The sequence below is a fragment of the Pogoniulus pusillus genome, chromosome 30 (assembly GCF_015220805.1).
Source record: "Pogoniulus pusillus isolate bPogPus1 chromosome 30, bPogPus1.pri, whole genome shotgun sequence".
In the NCBI taxonomy this organism is placed as follows: domain Eukaryota; kingdom Metazoa; phylum Chordata; class Aves; order Piciformes; family Lybiidae; genus Pogoniulus; species Pogoniulus pusillus.
The window spans coordinates 3,262,671-3,275,073 of NC_087293.1; the positions used below are offsets into that span (position 1 = coordinate 3,262,671).

At 45.6% G+C, this 12,403-nt stretch overlaps 1 protein-coding gene across 10 annotated transcripts in view; it reads right to left on the reverse strand.

Annotated features, from left to right (window-relative positions):
• ARVCF (ARVCF delta catenin family member) overlaps window positions 1–12,403 on the reverse strand; it is a 322,255-nt gene that overhangs the window by 29,367 nt on the left and 280,485 nt on the right. The gene's annotated exons all lie outside the window — the stretch shown is intronic.

Consider the following 12,403-nt stretch of genomic DNA (forward strand, 5'->3'; position numbering starts at 1 on the left):
CTTTTCCCATTACATAAACAAAACTGCTTTTACAACTGCACACTCAGGTATGCATGCCAGGATGTCTATGTTTTCAGGGACTTTTGTTAAACTAAAAAAACCCCAAAGTCAGGTAAAAGCATTTTCCTTACATGACCCTACCCTGCTCAGTAAAACATGCCACTGCTTTTCTGGTCATAGCTGCCATGTGCTGCACCTGAACAGACCTCACATCTGAGACAGGGTCTGCCCACTACTGTTTCTGCTGCAGATGCCCAACTGTCTGAAGGTTTGAGCTTACTGTGTAAACTGTGTTTATTAAAGAGAGAGACAGTGATTGATCCCCTGAAGGAAAGCCCATTAAAAAGCCTAACAGCTATGTCCAGTAATGAAATGCAGTGTGTTGCTGTTAGTATCTTATCAACAAGTCCAAGAGAATCACTGACAGAAAGAAACATCTCAGAACTAAAGTCATCACAGAAAAGCAACAGCAATGATCAGGGAGTCTTTCCTTCAACTCATGGCTGCCTGGACCTAGCATTTTCTTTCCTCTGGTCTTTTGTGTGTGTTTAGCTAAGGATCATGTGTGCCAAATCACTCTTTGTTGGCCTCAAGCCCCAGTAAAACTCAGCTTTGCAGTTCCAGATGCCAATCAGCTGCTTTGACTACAGGAAGCTAATGAGCTTTTAGCTTCCTCCTAGCCCAGCACCAGAAACCTGTCTGCAGAGAAAGCTTACTGCAAAAGGAATCATATATTAGTCCTTGGCTCCAGATGCCACTTCAGTAAATTTATTTGATTAAAAATATTCTGACGTTATTCAGAACTGCTTAGATGATGAAAAGCTTTATAAAGTTACTGTCAAAAAACCCCAGCAGGTAGGGAAGCACTGAAGGGAGGAAACACTACAGAAGACAGTTGCAAGGCAGAATTCAAAAAGCTACCTGGCACAACTTGGTTAGCCAAAGCAGCCACACATCCTCAGACATTAAGTACCAAGTTATGCAACAAAGGTGGGAAAAGCACAAAACCCTTTCTCACCTCTGCAGACCTCTTAAGTATCTTCTTTCCTGTCTCCAAGAGAAGGCCACAGGAAATGTGCTGGAGCATGAGACTGGATATGGGCACTGGATAAGTGTCCTCCCTGTCAGATACTGGACATAGCAGGTCAGTAGATCAGAGCTCATAAAGGACTGTGGAGGGCAAGAGAAGCCACAGTGCTGTACAGTGCAAAGCTGCAAGACCCAGCATCAGGTGGGAACCAGCTGTCAGACTGGAGTGCTCTTGGCCTCCCCACCCCTGAGGTGGTACTGCAGAGCTGGCAGCTAAGAGAAGCAGCAGCCAGCAGTCCTGGCAGCCTGGCTGGTGTCACTGAGAATGACTGCAGCAAGCGGCCACTGCTTTGCTTGGATGCAGCATCCATGGATGCTATTATCTCCCACAAAGCCTGTGGTGAGGCAAGGTGTGGGGGACCCACAGCACCAGGTGGGATCAGCCCTCCTCTGCCTTCATGCACTGAAGAGCTGGCACTGAATGGTCAGCAGTGAGGCAAACCCAGTCCTCCATCACTCGGGAATCCACAGCAACAGGACTGCTTTGTCAGGTGAGGGACTGTGAGGGTTTCCACTGACTGCCCTTCAAAACCCTGGCCAGCTGCTGAGGGACCTTCTGCTCTGGTCTGAAAGCCTGCATGCTTCTGACAAGAGTTTGGGAGTGTCAGCAGTGGGCACTGCTTAGAGCTGCGATGGGCAAGAATCAACACACAGCGTCTGCACTTGGGCTGGCACATCCTCTCTGGAGCTTCACCTTCAGTGCCAAGGGAGAAACAACTTCAAGAGAAACCTCTAATCTTTCAGAGCTCACAGACACTGAACTACTCTTGGAAGCCAATTTGAAACCTCCTTTCTGTGTTACTCATGCTTCACTGAGTCTCCCCACACTCCTGCTTCTCCTCATCATTTCTATATGAAGTCTCCTAACTGGTCATAAGCCATTACACAGGTATTTGGTTATTCAGATCACTTCAGCTGCTTGTTAGAGGCCAGGCAGCTTAAGGCAGTGAAGGGCAGCACAACTCCACAGCTGGAATCCCTTGAATAAGAAGGAAGAATAAACCTGTCCATTCTCTAGTGGATCTACCCTCACAAAACCATCACACACTTCAAAATACTTCCCAGTAGGAAGGAAATATTCTGATATAAACAACTAACCTTTTTTTGGGAGAAATGTTACCACAGTCCCAGCTGAGAAGCAGCCAGCAGGCCCCAGAGGAATGCCAGGGGAGTGACACCCAGCCACCAGGCCTGACAATGGCAGCCTGTCTGGTTCCTCACAAGCAGAGTCCTGCAATCTCGCCTTTATAAGCATTTTATAAGCAAGTGCCATATGGAAAGTTTCCCTCATGTTACTAAATAATTCATTATACTCCAACCCAAACACTTCCTCCAATCCTGTTTGTGTCCTGAAATTGCTAATTAATTCCTGCTACAGCTTCCAAAGTCAAAAGTGTGTTTTGAGTCTTCTCTCTGTTTCACGAAAGCTGCCACATGCACCCAAAGGCAGCCCAGTGCCTCTAATCTGTCTCAATTACAGTCACCATGCTGCTGTCAGGCAATTCAAGGAGCTCCCAAGCAGCCAAAAAAGAAGAAGAATTTGATGTTTTCAATGTCAAAGAAATGTCAGTGGAACCAGCAAAAAGTAAAGGCTTCCTTCACCTCCTCTAACAAAAACTGGACCTTGCAGCCCAGGTTTTCAAAGTATAGTATTTGAGTACTTAACTCTCATGGATTTCAGCATAAGCTGCAAATCTTAATGCCTTCAAGAACAGAGATGTTTTCACTCATCCTCAAGGCACTGTATCTGGGCAGGGACTACAGATGAGGCAAAAGAATATGCTGCTGCCCCTCCATCATTTGAATTGGGATTGACTGGGGCACAGCACACTGAAGGCATGGAGTGAGGGGGTACCCTTCTCCTTGCTGCCAGCTTTTACAAAACCAGGGAAGCTCCCATGACATGCAAACAAACTCTGCTGCTTGATACAGAACTGACACCAAAGCAGCTTTGGCCAGAGAATTACAGGTTTCCTGGAAACAGAATCCTTGCTATAAAACTGAAATTTGGAGCAAAACTGTGAGATAAGACAACACCATCTGGAGAGCAGCAGTCCTCTGAACTTAGCTGGCCATCCACACAAGCATTTTATAGCCACAGATAAATCTATTTGCAAGTTAAAAAAAGAAAGGAGGAGGGAGGAAAATTAAAAACTGGGGCCTCAGAGCGGAGCAGTGAATGGGATACACAACTGAAACAAGCAGAGGAAGCACAAGGGCATCTTTCAAGAGGCAACAGGGGAACACCACACAGCATCCAAAGGCAGCCTGGCCCTACCCTCACAGGAAAGCTGGAGAGGGACTTTCCACAAGGGTGCCAGGGTGTCAAGTGACAGGACAAGAGGAAATGGTTTGAAGCTGAGGGAGAGAAGGTTTAGACTGGATCTTAGGAAGAAGTTCTTCAGTACAAGGGTTGTGAGACTCCAGAATAGGCTGCCCAGGGAGGCTACGGCTGTCTCCTCCCTGGGGGTGTTCAAGGCCAGGTTGGATGAAGAAGCTGAATTTAGTTGAGAGGTGTCCCTGCTCATGGTGGGGAGGTTGGAGTAGATGATGTCTGAGGTCCCTTCCAACCTAAGCTGTCCTGTGATTGTGATTTGATGATCCCACAGCAATGGCTGCACTCACAAACCTCCAGAAAGCCGTAGGAGAAATTTTACAAGCCCCAGCAAACCCTACCTCAAAGCAGCTCTGACAGCTTCTTTGAAACAACTTCATCACTATTAAAAGGGTACAAAGAGCCCTAACCCAAAGGCTGCTTTGTTTAAGACAGATTTCCATTTCAGTGCAGCTTTCTTCTGGTAATACCAAGCAGTTAAAAAACGAGCTTCAAGCCACCCATGGAAAAGATTCTAATCAGAAGCTGACATTTACTGTGGAGGTTGTTCATGCCTATAGAAAACTCTGAAAAGGTCAGTGTCAGTGTAAATAAGGGGAGATTCTTCCTCAAGAGCATCAGAATTTCCATCATTTTACCACCTGTATCCATTTCTACTCATTCACATAAGTAAGGCAGTGTTAATGAATGCCCTGATGGCTTCTCAAGGGCCATCTGAGTCTGGAGCTGAATTTAGATACAGGCCTACAGACTGCACTGAGAGGAGTGGAATCTAATTTTAAGTGTCTCAGGGAAGCTGGGATCCAGCCACAGAAAACTGCCAATGCAATTTTATGCCAGTGAATTTAATCTCAGCATTGTTCTCAGCATGTAGGATTTGGAAGGGACCAGCTTGTTAGGATTTAACTCTTGAGCAAAATCTGACAGAAGTGCCCCAATCCAAGTCATGCTTTTCTTTACCAAGACTGAAGTTTCCAACAGCAGCACTTACCTGAAGGGAAGTACTTCCTTGGAAGCAGCACTCATGTAATTCAATAAATGGGATTAGGTCTCACACTCTTCACCCCCCCCCTCCACTTTTTCATTCCTTGAGAAATCCCCAACACACTGCAATGCAGTGAACACCGCACTCACCCTTGGCATCACTCATCTCTCTGCTTTCACACGGCTCCAAGTCACCTTTTGTGCTCTGCAGTGATCACTAGCACACTTTATGACCTGAAGTGCAAAGTGCCCCCAAAAGGGGAGCAGGAAACCTGCTTCTGCAAGGAACACAGACTTCCAGTTTCCCAAGTGCTTTAAAGGTCATAGGGGACACTCTGGTTAGGGCTGGTCCTTTGTGAAGATCTTCCTGTCCTCCCACACTCTGAATGAGTCTTTGGAGATGCTTTTTCTACTCATCACTTCTAAGCTCTCAGCAGGACAAGATGCAATTATATGCTTGCTAGTGATTACAGATTTGCTGGTTGCAATTTTAGAGGTCTCAAAACAAAACTCATTAGATGAAATATTCTTCCTGGCTTTATGAGAGGAACAAGAACAACTGACATTTCAAAATGGAGTGGGCTTCCTACCTGGCTTGTTAGCATGAACCAACAAGCAAGGTACCACTTTAGGAGCCAGGGAACTTCATCTCTGCTCTCAGGTCTGCCACTGAAATGCAGTGTAACTGCACAACTCAACTCAGCTGTCCAAGGCCAAGTGCAGGGTTCTGCACTTTGGCCACAACAACCCCAAGCAGCACTACAGGCTGGGGACTGAGTGGCTGGAGATCAGCCAGGAGGAAAGGGACCTGCGGGTACTGATAGATAGTAGGCTGAAGATGAGCCAGCAGTGTGCCCAGGTGGCCAAGAGAGCCAATGGCATCCTGGCCTGCATCAGGAACAGTGTGGCCAGCAGGACAAGTGAGGTTATTCTGCCCCTGTACTCAGCACTGGTCAGGCCACACCTTGAGTGCTGTGTCCAGTTCTGGGCCCCTCAATTCAAGAGAGATGCTGAGGTGCTGGAAGGTGTCCAGAGAAGGGCAACAAAGCTGGTGAAAGGCCTGGAACACAAACCCTATGAGGAGAGGCTGAGGGAGCTGGGGGTGTGCAGCCTAGAGAAGAGGAGGCTCAGGGCAGACCTCATTGCTGTCTACAACTACCTGAAGGGGCATTGTAGCCAGTTTGGGGGTGGCCTCTTCTGCCAGGCAACCAGCAACAGAACAAGGGGACACAGTCTCAAAGTGTGCCAGGGAAGGTCTAGGCTGGATGTTAGGAGGAAGTTGTTGCCAGAGAGAGTGATTGGCATTGGAATGGGCTGCCCAGGGAGGTGGTGGAGGCACCGTCCCTGGAGGTCTTCAAGAAAAGACTGGCTGAGGCACTTAGTGCCATGGTCTGGTTGACTGGCTAGGGCTGGGTGCTAGGTTGGACTGGATGATCTTGGAGGTCTCTTCCAACCTGGTTGATTCTATACGATTCTATGTCCCACTTCCCCTTCCCTGTCAGCTGCTTATACACCACTGAGGCTACTGGTTAAAGGAAATCAGAAGTTTCTCCATGAAAGTAGCAACATACTCAGTAAAGTGAGGAGACTGCAAGGTGTGCAAAGTGTGACTGAAGCGGACATGAGATGGAAGGACTGCACTTCACACATCCTCCTCCCACATAAGCCTGACCCATGTGTCTATTCCTACACAGACCAGCTACATGTCACACTGTGACATCCAGCCTTCCCTGTGACTAAGACACTGAAAATCCAGAGCTGAAACCAATGGTCTGAGTGGCTGAAATAAAAGGGCTCTCCTTTCTACCACATACTGGTGGACATTCACACTGATCAGCTGAAAATGGCTGGGTCAGCAATCAAGCTCTCAGCGGGCTCAGAGCAATGAGCAGCTGGATTGACATGGGCTTTCTAAACCACACAGAGGTAAGACTCCCCCCACCTCCAGTTGACAGGTAAATGTAAGTGTCTGCATTACAAAGCAAAGCTTCAGCCTCTCTGTTCAAGGTCATTTTTCTTCAATTCACACTCAGAGGTACATGGCACATTAAGCTGTATCATTCCCCTGTCACGTTGGAGAAGGTGGGGGGAAGCTTTTAAGGCTGTGCAGAGCACTCAGGGTTATAAGAATAAATATGGCTTCATACAGCAGCTTTCACATTCAAGGTATCTGAAAGTGGTTTACAAAGTAATGAGTCAGATAATAAGACTGCAGCAGCTGTGTAGTTAAACATACTAGAAATTAATGTTGAGAAAGCAGAAGTCCTAATTTTTGGCTTCTCTTTATTTGCATTTCTGGAAAACACAAATGCAGCCTCAGTCTGACTAATGAGCACCATCAGTGAGTCCTGCAATTTAGAATGCACTGGTTAGCTGACATTTCAGTTTAGTTTAATTTTCAGATTAACTCTATGATTAAAGCTCTCCATTAACTATAATAACTACTGTCCAAGTTAGCCACCTTACTGCACATACCTCTCCTGCCCTGGCTGCACTGTAAGGAGGCCTCCTCACCTGATCTCTAGTACCTTAATTTGCAGTTAGCTCATTTTTATTCCACTTTGACTCCCCCATCATTAGCTGGTACAAGCAGACCCTCAAAGACTGATGAAGGAAGTATTTTGAGGACTCCATGGTTTACTGTGCTGGCATCAGAGAAAGAATGTATTAGAGATCAAAAGACAGTTGTCTTTTTAAAAAGCCATACCTTGTGGGGAGGGGGCAGAAAAAAAGAGCCATAGAACAATCACTTAACCTGAGATCCACCAGTTAAGGTGCTCCTTTCCTAGGTTCCATGGCAAATGGGCTCTCTCATTCTTCTTCCCATCTCAGTCTCCCTGCCAGTCAAAAGTTGGATTTTTTTACAGGCAGGTTTTTTTTTTGCTGGCTTTGTGTGATCAGTTAACAAGAGTCATACAGAGCAAGCAGGGAGGTCACTTGGGCCAGCTTCCTGCTCAAAGCAGGCTCAATGCTGGATTTTGACCAAGTTATTTGAGCCTTTGTTCCAGTCAGGTCTTGAAATGCTTCAGTGATAGAGAAACCTTCAAAAGCTCTCTGAGGAACCTGTTCTAATGGTTAACTATGGGGCATTACTCTGCATTTTTGCTGGCAGAACACCACAGAGGACAACCAGAGCCTCCCAGACAGATGCTTTAAGTAAGACTGGCGAGATGTAAGCAGGAGTTTTGAAGGCAAGAGCCATGCAGGCCTCTGCGAAAGCCTTCCAGACTCCCATTACTCCTGAAGGCACAGCCTCCAGAACACTCACCTGGAGCTGGAGCTATTTCCTTTACTATTTCTGGAAATCTGGCAAGGGATTTAAAACAACATTACACCATTTCTCTGCCTCAGCTGTTCTGAAACTTTCACTGTTCTCTTAACTCGTCAAGCAGCTTTGTCAGCAGAACTTCGCTGCGGTACTTTTGACGGACACTAGAGACAACCCTAACTTGGTGCAGCAAGGGCTTTGTAATTGATTTTGACATGAAAGTTCATCTCTAAAGTCTGATGGAAGCCAAGCTCCTCTTCCTTGCACGTCATGATAATACTAGCTAGGCAACAGGACAACTTTCTGATCTGCACACCTCAGTTTTTACACCTATGCTAAAGGTGGGGAAAGCATCTGAGCTCTCACTGCTGTTTCTTAACTGAATCTGAGTAAGTGGCATGGCAGAAACCTGACATAATGCAACATGGATGGATGGATGGATGGATGGATGGATGGATGGAAGGATGGATGCAAGGAGCTTTTTACTGCAGTGTCTAAAACTCAAGACTGAGGCAGTTAGTTACATGGGATAATCACCTTCCTGCCAACTCCTGCTTTTATACCTGGCAGACTTTCTTGGCATATTCTCATTTTATAAACAGTCCTTGAGCAGCATCTGTATAATGAGCTATGCCCTGTAACAACAGGCATTCTATTTTAGAGCAACAGTTAGAATTGCTTCTAGAACAGAAATGCTAAATGAGACATGGAAAAACATACACATAAGCCAAAGGGTGGGGGGAGAAAAAAGAGAGGATGAACCATTCTTAGCTGGGGCAACCAGTACAGGGAGGGCTGTGAAATGAAAAAAAGTATGACTGACATTAAGTGTTTTATCATCAGAAATACTGACCAAGTATAAAGGACATGAAAATCCAGTCAGGTGCTGAAGGGTTAAGATCCTGCACTGCCAGAGAGCACATACTGCACTAACTAAAGTAAACGTTGTAGCTGGGCTGTAAAACTTGCCAAGAGCTTGAGTTACGTTTAGGTTTCTCTATGTACCTGTCTATACACAGCATCATAAATTATACAGGTGAACTTCTCCATGAAAACACAAAGTGTAACAATATGCATAGCAAGAACACAAAGCCACTCACAGCACTACAGACCTCCAAAACACTCTCTACAGCGTGAACTCCACTGTACTTTGACGCAGCATTGCACTGGGGCCAGCCAGCGCTATCCACCCTTAACAGAAAGGGTTTGATTTGACTGTTTCATGGCTGTGGTTCTACCACACAGTGTTGAGACACAGTACTTAGGCAGAATTCTGCTTTTGCACACTCCATCTGCAGTGCTTAGAGCAGCAGCAGTGAAAACGCCAGGAATTAGGCTGGTGAAGGCACTGGAAGCAGGCACTTCAGAATGAGCTCACTACAGCTCTGCCATCTGAATGCCATTAACTTGCCCAAGGTCACACAGCAAATCAGTAGCAATGCTAGAATGTGAAAATGAGACTTTCTTACTTTCAACTCTGTCCCTTTGCCATTCCATCTCCTTGGTAGCTGCTGTAATTATCAGGTGCTTGACTGGAGTTCCTGCTGTTTAGTTTTCCATAGCCTACTTTATTATGCAAGTATACAGAGGCTGGTTTAGTTTAAGATGTTATAACCACATGCAGAAGCCTCGTTTTCTGTGCATTTGTAACTTGGCCACAAACTCACATGAAGCAGGAAAGGGAATTCACCACCTGAGATTCTTGTCTTGGAGACACTGTTGGTTATTGCAATGCACTGTAACTCTCAGGTGTCAGCCCCAGGCAAGAAGCTGGAAGCTGACTAATGGAGTTATTTTAGAGGCCCATGAGAGAAAGGCAGGTGAAAGGACTTCAAGGTGGAAAGGGAGAAGAATCTTGTCTCCAACCACCAGCTTTCCCTCTCCATACACTGAGGAAGGCTGAACATTCAAGATTTCAAGAGAAAGATAAAGAGGAGGAATAGTTGTTTCACTGTTTTTGGTGTAAGTACCTTGGAGGTGAGTCAGATTTTTCTCATTCAGAAGGAGTAGCCTGAAACAATCCAGAGCTGTCTTCCTAACTCATCATGCCTGTGACCTCTACCCTTAAGAGAGAGACAGAAGATGAAGTGGAAAAGAGCAGCTCTACAGGCAAACAAATTAGAGCAGAGCCAAGAAGTGATGGACAAGAGCCACCATCTCACGACTTAGTGAAGAGCTTCACAATATTCACATCTCTGAACAAATAGAGAGATGAACGAATTTCTCACCTCACTACAATCACTCCTCCTGCCTCCACACCCCAGCAGTTATTTACCACTGCTCTCTCACCTTAAACTTCAAAGCTGCATAATCTAAAACTGAAAAAGACATTCACACCATGAAGTGTCCATACTGGGGGTGGACAGGGGTGGCCTTTAGCTAGCGCAGCAGAAATTTCTTCTTCAGTTTCCATCTCCTCCATGCAGCACAACTCTTCAAGCTCCCAAATCTCTCTTAACTGGGCCGTTTATAGGACAGTCACATAACCACTGAGCTTCCCCCCACCACAGCTGCAAGAGCTCATCTGTTACACTGATGTCATTTCATCTCTACCAGCAACCTAGTCTGTCTCATCTGTAAATACAATTTTTGCCTAGATGTCCCCATGGACAAAGCAAGGGAGCAGAAAGCAGGGCACAGAGCTACAAGGCTGATGCATTCTCAGAAGTGAGCAACGATGTGACAAACATGGCAGCAATTACCAGAATGCAAAGCCAAAACTACTTTTCACATTCCTGAGCAGGCAGAGGCAGAGCTGGTCCTGTAACAGTCTCGTTTTCCTCTCACATGATTCAGTGCAATAACTAAATGCCACACAGCAGAGCTGTGAGAGTCTCAGCAGCACTACTGCACTCTGTCGGGTTTCAGTCACAGCAGTAGTGTTTCTCAGAAAAAACTGTTTGCTTGCTCAGCCTCCAGAGCAAGATCAGGTATGCAAGAAAGAAAGGATTCCCAGCTACCTACTCTGAACCCCTCACAGATGCTGGGAAAAGGAATGAGAAGTTACAGGTCCCAGCCTCAAGGAAATTTGGCAAGGGCAGGCTTCATATGGGAATCTCCCCGTTCAAGGTAATAAATTTTCCCTGACTGAAAGCATTGCAAGACAGATGAGAGATCTTTCACTGCTTTGTAAATTATTAAAGCCACACAGGACCCAAATGAACACCCTGCTCAGCACAGCAACAGAAGTGAGAGACACTTAAGAGCTCTGATAGGAATTCTCAACATGCATGAAAAGCTTCCTGTTAATACCAGAACATGTTACTTGCTCTCACAGAGGAGATCTTCCCAGCCCCTCAATTTCCACTATCAGCCACAGGAGGGGTGGGGACGGTTCCATTAATCAATCAGTTCTACTCATTTATTCACAATAGGACAATCAAAATTAATGATTGAAGGGAACTAGAAAGGGTAGGTGAGTGCTTGAGTCAACTTGTGAAGATTCAAAGAAAGGGAATTAATCCAGCAGCGAAATGAGAACTGCAGCTCATCTTAATTACAAACCTAAAGTCAGAGGAAAGCGTCAGTGAAGTTTCTCTCTCCCCTCACCATGTTGCCTTTAGCTGAAGATAAATTGCTGGCATTTTTGTAATCTACTAAGTTAAAGTCATTACCCTGACAGTGCCAGGAAGTCTAATTTCCTGGAGCAGTAACACAAAGATTTATAAGTGAATTTGAACACTTACCTTCTGGAAGAGAAAATCTATCATCGGCATCAGGCTACAAGGAAAGCAGCTGAGGATTTCAGATAATGGAGAAAGAACAAATCCACCTGCTGACAAGTTCACCCCAAATCTCATTCCCTACCTACACAGGCTGCTGACCAGGGTAAGTGTGCATACAAAGCTGAGCTTTCAAATAAATTTTGCTCTTCTGTGAGGTCCATGCTGCAACAAACCAGATTTGTCCAGCTAGAGGCAGCTTTAGCACTAGTGCAGTATTTTTGCCTGACTCTCTCCTAAACTTCTCTTCTTATTTGGCTCTCTCCTAAGCTTCTGTTCCCCTTAACATGGAAGTAAGCATAGAGAATCAAAATGGAAAAGAGAAGTTAATAACCACCTTAATAAGGGATTTGCAGGAAAGTGAGTTAGCTCATCACCAGGTCTGAAATGTACCTGCATCTGTCCTTCTATGGCTGAAAACATTCCCCTCCCTAACGAGGCAGCTGAACTTCAACACCCAAAGCACACTGGAGCTTTCATACATTAGGTGTATGCATGCAGAAACCAAGCCCTGAGACTCGCTTAAACTAAACAGCACAGAGATCTGGATTTAATTGGGAGCAACCTGCTGATTCCACAGGAAAAGCTGGATTGTTCTTCTGGACCTTCTCTTCCCACGTTCCAGCACTGATGAACAGAGATGGACAATCCAACACCTTCACATCAGGAGGATTAAATGTTACAACCTTTATAACATCTTCAGAGGGCTGACACATATCAAGGCTGATTCTTTTCAGAGAACCTTATCTCAGTCTGCCATCTGAGACACTGCTTTTCCAGTGCACAGGTATGATTAATCCTGATCTTTCCCCCAATGCATCAGCCTCCTGTCACTATTCCTGCTCAGAAATAAGGACTCTGTGAAAAAAGCAAAGGAATTGTACTATGCTGTGTATTTAATGTGCACACAGGAGAAATCAGCATTCACATTGTGGTGGTGCAGAAGAGAACACACTGCAGAAGCAGCCAATACCACTACCAGTGACCTACTTTATACTGAGGGAA